This window comes from Peromyscus leucopus, chromosome 3, assembly GCF_004664715.2.
Source record: "Peromyscus leucopus breed LL Stock chromosome 3, UCI_PerLeu_2.1, whole genome shotgun sequence".
In the NCBI taxonomy this organism is placed as follows: Eukaryota; Metazoa; Chordata; class Mammalia; order Rodentia; family Cricetidae; genus Peromyscus; species Peromyscus leucopus.
The window spans coordinates 60,068,423-60,074,218 of NC_051065.1; positions in this window are offsets into that span (position 1 = coordinate 60,068,423).

A 5,796-nucleotide genomic window follows, 5' to 3' on the forward strand; every position below is an offset into this window, starting at 1 on the left:
TGGAATGATTATAACCAGATAGTATGATAAAAGTTGTGACCATGGCCTCTTTCTCTAGACATGACTTGTTTTATGCACTTATCCTCTTTGCTATGGTAATGTGAGGTGATGAAAGGCCTATGTGAGGAGAAGAAGGGAAGTGAATGAAATGGGCACTGCAACATAGCATTTGGCTACTACATAACACAAGCCCTGGGATTGATCTGATAACTGGAATGGTGAGTAAATGACTAATGGGAGGATAGCATATACAGAGGCAATGCACTAGATGAGGAGATGATTCATGCATTTGGTGGGAGGGAGCAGGATGAATGACAGCACCAGATTCAACCTGATTCTTAGGACACAATTTTAAACTGTGAAGTGTTAATCTCAGAAATCTCTTATTTAGCCTTTTCAGACTGTAGTTGAGTGTGGACAAATAAAATGACTGAGAGCAAAACCATGAACAGGAGGAGGCCAGTATAGTGGTGCTTGTGTCCAATGTTGCCTTTCTTTGGAGAAATAAATAAAGGTATGCTCTACGGAAGCATCAGATTACTTGCTCTAGATGAGTCTGACTTTGTGCCCATTCTCTGTTATGAGTTTCTAATGCTTTTCTGGCCATGTTTATTCTGTAATATTTAATACATTGTTATTATAAATGTAGTTTTCCCATTGTTAATAAATGCTCTATATTTTTAAAAAAGGTTTGAATTTTAATTGTCTTCCTTTTCTTAAAAGTAAAATGGCTGGACTGCCCCCGACTTCCCTTCTGGTCCAGAGGTGAGTACCCGGGTCCAACCCGGACCCCATCCCTGGGCACCAGCCACTCCGGGAAGACCTGCCCAACTTGGCACCAGTTCTGCCACCGCAGCTCCCCCTAGCCCCCGGAAGATCCCCCCCCCCCCCCCCCCCCCCCCCCCCCCCCCCCCCCCCCCCCCCCCCCCCCCCCCCCCCCCCCCCCCCCCCCCCCCCCCCCCCCCCCCCCCCCCCCCCCCCCCCCCCCAAGACCTGCCCAACTTGGCACCAGGTTCTGGCCACCAGACAGCTCCCCTTCTAGCCCCACCGGGAAGGATCCCCTTTTCCAAGCCCCCCCGGCAACCCCTGCAATCTCCGCGCCCTGCCCCCACGCCCATCTGCCCGAGACTCCAGCCACTTCTTGAGACTTAGAGACCGGCCCCTAGCTCCCAGCCTGCCCCCGATTGCCATTCTGGACCAGAGCCTGCCCCCGACTTCCCTTCTGGACCAGAGAGTTGGACAAGAGAACTCCCTTTTGGACAAGAGAGAGAGTCTTCCTGAATCTGTCAGCTCTTTCTGAAACAAGTACACTGATAAGACGAAGAAGGAACCACAAGGAGATGGGAAGATGTCAAGGCAGAAGTACATACAGCAAAATGAAGAGCAATACAGCATCACCAGAACCTAGCCCGCCTCCAACATCTAGACCTGAACACCAAAAATTGGAAGAAGCAGAAGAAAGTAGCCTTATGAGTAACTTCATGAAGAAGGTAGAGGCTTGTGTAGAGGAAAAGACAAGAAAATTGGAAGAACGCTGTAAACAACTAGAGGAAAGGGCAAACAAATTAGAAGAAAACAATAAAGCCCTCCAAGAAAACAATAAAGTCCTGGAAGAAAACATTAAAGTCCTGGAAGAAAACAATAAAGCACTGAAAGAAAATCATGAAAAAGCAATGAAACAAACAAAGGAAACAGTCCAAGAACTGAAAAGGGAAATTGAAAAAATAAAGAAGACACAAACAGAGGGAATGCTGGAAATAGAAAACCTGAGTAAAAGATCAGGAACTTCGGGATGCAAGTATAACCAACAGAATGCAAGAGGTGGAAGAGAGGATTTCTAGCATTGAAGATACAGTAGAAGAAATAGTTTCATCAGTCGAAGGAAACACTAAAGCCAACAAAGTCATGAACCAAAATGTCCAAGAAATCTGGGACACCATGAAAAGACCAAACCTACGAATTATAGGGATAGAAGAAGGTGAAGAATACCAACTCAAAGGCACAGAAAATATATTCAACAAAATTATAGAAGAAAACTTTCCCAACTTAAAGAAGGAAATGCCTATGAAGATACAAGAAGCCTATAGAACACCAAACAGACTAGACCCCCCAAAAAAGTCCCCTCGACACATAATAATTAAACAACTAAATGTACAGAATAAAGAAAGGATATTAAGAGCAGCCAAGGAAAAAGGCCAAGTGACCTATAAAGGTAAACCCATCAGAATAACACCCGATTTCTCAATGGAGACTTTGAAAGCCAGAAGGACCTGGACAGATGTAATACAGACACTAAGAAACCATGGATGTCAGCCCAGACTAATATACCCAGCAAAACTTTCAATCATCATAGACGGAAGGAACAAGACATTCGAAGACAAAGCCAGATTTAAACAATACCTATCCACAAACCCAGCCCTACAGAAAGCACTAGAAGGAAAATTCCAACCGAAAGAAGTCAGATACACACTTGAAAACACAGGCAATAGATAAAGCCACAACAGTAAACCCCAAAGAAGGGAAGTACACACACACTACCACCAAAAATAACAGGGATGAACAATCACTGGTCGTTAATATCCCTTAATATCAACGGACTTAATTCACCTATAAAAAGACATAGACTTACAGAATGGATATGAAAGCAGAACCCAACTTTCTGCTGCATACAAGAAACACATCTCAAATTCAAAGACAGACATTACCTAAGAATAAAAGGCTGGGAAAAGACTTTCCAATCAAATGGTCTTAAGAAACAAGCAGGGGTAGCCATCCTGATATCCAACAAAATAGACTTCAAACTAAAATCAATCAAAAGAGATAAAGAAGGACATTACATATTCATCACAGGAAAGATCCACCAAGATGAAGTTTCAATTCTGAACATTTATGCCCCAAACACAAGGGCACCCACATATGTAAAAGAAACATTACTAAAGCTTAAACCACATATAAAACCCCACACATTAATAGTGGGAGATCTCAACACCCCACTTTCACCACTGGATAGATCTCCCAAATCGAAACTTAACAGAGAAATAAAGGACTTAACTGATGTCATGACCCAATTGGACCTAATAGATATCTACAGAACATTCCATCCTAACAAGAAAGAATATACATTCTTCTCAGCACCCCATGGAACTTTCTCTAAAATCGACCACATACTTGACCACAAAGCAAATCTCAACAGATACAAAACAATTAGAATAACCTCCTGTGTTCTATCAGACCACCATGGGTTAAAGTTAGATCTCAACAACAACAAAAACTACAGAAAACCTACAATCTCATGGAAACTGAATAATGCTCAACTGAATCACCAATGGGTTAAGGAAGAAATAAAGAAAGAAATTAAAGACTTCCTAGAGATCAACGAAAATGAAGACACCACATACCCAAACTTATGGGACACTATGAAAGCAGTGTTAAGAGGGAAATTCATAGCACTAAATGCCCACATAAAGAAGTTGGAGAAATCTCACACTAGTGACTTAACAGCACACCTGAAAGCTCTAGAACAAGAAGAAGCAAAGTCTCCCAGGAAGAATAGACGCCAGGAAATTATCAAAGTGAGAGGTGAAATTAATAAATTAGAAACTAAGAGAATAATACAAAAAATTAATGAAACAAAGAGTTGGTTCTTTGAGAAAATCAACAAGATACACAAGCCCTTATCCAAACTAACCAAAAGACACAGAGAGAGTATCCAAATCAACAAAATCAGAAATGAAAAGGGGGACATAACAACAGACATTTGTAGGGAGCCGCTATTCAAAGATGGCGCTGGTTTCCTGGTAGCCTAGCTGTAAACAACTCCATATTTGGCTATGATGCACGAGTATGGTAATTGGCCTTATGTCCTCAGCCTATCCTGTGGCTCCCCGTGCTAGCATTCTGGCGGGACCCAATCACAGTACGGCACGTTTGCCTGATTCCCTATATAAGCAGCTGCAGTTTAGTCCTCGGGGCCCCTCACCTCCCGCTCTCCCTTGATCAAGAGGCGCTCCAATAAAGTGTGTTCTGAGACGGATCCTCGCATGGTGGTCGTTCTTCCTCGCTGGCCGAGGAGTGCGCCGCAACTGGTGCCGAAACCCGGGACGGAAACTTCGGACAACAACTGGTGCCGAAACCCGGGACGGAAACCTCGACACCAGGTGAGGGGTCGAGGAGGATTCAGAACTCAGCACACGGAGCGGTGACGTCGGTGAGTTCTCCAGGAACGGTGACGTCGGTAAGTTCGCCAGGAACGGCGAGGACGTCGGTGAGTTCTCTAGGAACGGTGGTGACATCGGTAAGTCGCCAGGAACGGCGATGACGTCGGTAAGTTCTCCAGGTATGCTGATGGTTGGGATAAATCCGTTTGTGCTTGCTTTTGTGTTCATTCCTATGACAATTGTTGCTCTTCTTTGCTGTTTCATATATGCATGTCTCAAGGAAGAACGCAATGTGGAAATCATTAAAAAGGGACACAAGGCATTAATTAAGCACCAGGATAGTCTATCAGAATTAGACTTTAAAGGGGAGAACTTAAGTAGGCCTAAAGAGGCTGACAATGAATTGGATCCAGATGAAGAGGAAAATTTAGAGGAAGCTGCCGCTGAATATAAAAAAGAGAGATATGGGCAGCAGCGACCTCCTCCTTATAATGTTTCTGCTGGGGTGAATGTGGAACCAACGGCGCCTTCGGGACCACATCCACCCTCAGCAACACCTTCGTGCCTGCAAACAGGTGGAGGTTGTCGTTTTATCAGGAGAGACACCTGGACACAGCTAGCGTCCGCGTTTCCAGTCTTTGAAGATCCGCAAGCAAACAACAGATATCATGAACCTGTGCCTTATAAACAATTAAAAGACCTGGTAGAGGCTGCTCGAGCCTACGGAGTAACAGCTAGTTATACCTTAACATTATTGACTAGGCTCACTGCTCAGGCCATGACTCCAACAGATTGATTCGAAATAGCCAGAGCATGCTTAACTACAGGACAGTATCTGGACTTCAAATCTATAGTTACAGATAGAGCCCAGGTACAAGCTAGAATTAATCTTCAGAATAATCAACCACAGTGGACGGTTGACATGCTACTGGGTCAAGGACAATGGACCGTAAATCAGATGGCATATCCTATTGAAGTTTATCAGCAGATAAATGAGATTTATTCTAAAGCTTGGAAATCATTACCAAATAAAGGAGAAGTATCAGGGAATTTGACTAAAATCATTCAGGGACCTAATGAACCTTTTTCAGATTTTGTAGCTAGAATGATGGAGGCAGCAGGAAAGATATTTGGTGATGTAGAAACAGCTATGCCTCTGGTTCAACAATTAGTATATGAGCAAAGCACTAAAGAATGTCGTAGAGCTATTGCACCATGGAAAGGAAAGGTATTAGAAGCTTGACTAAAAGCCTGCCGAGAAATTGGGGGACCGCTAAGTAATGCTGGCTTAGCGGCAGCAGTCCTTGCAGCCACACGAGCCGCCCAAGGAAGAGAGAATGAAGGGACACTTTAAGAGGCAATGCCCTAAGGCCAGGGAACGCCTGTCCGCACCTCAGAGGCAGCCTGGCCTGTGTCCTAGATGCAAAAAGGGGAAATATTGGGTATATGAATGTAGGTCGGTCAAGGAAATTAATGGTCGACCCATCCCTCAGTCTACTGACCAAGAGCCAAAAAACGGGGTGAGGGGCCCACGTCCGCAGGGCCCGAAAGTTTTTGGGGCAATACAGGGTCTCAGCATGAGGCCCCCTCCTCAGCAAGGAGAGCAACCCCAGGCTCCGCAGGGTTGGACCTCCGTGCC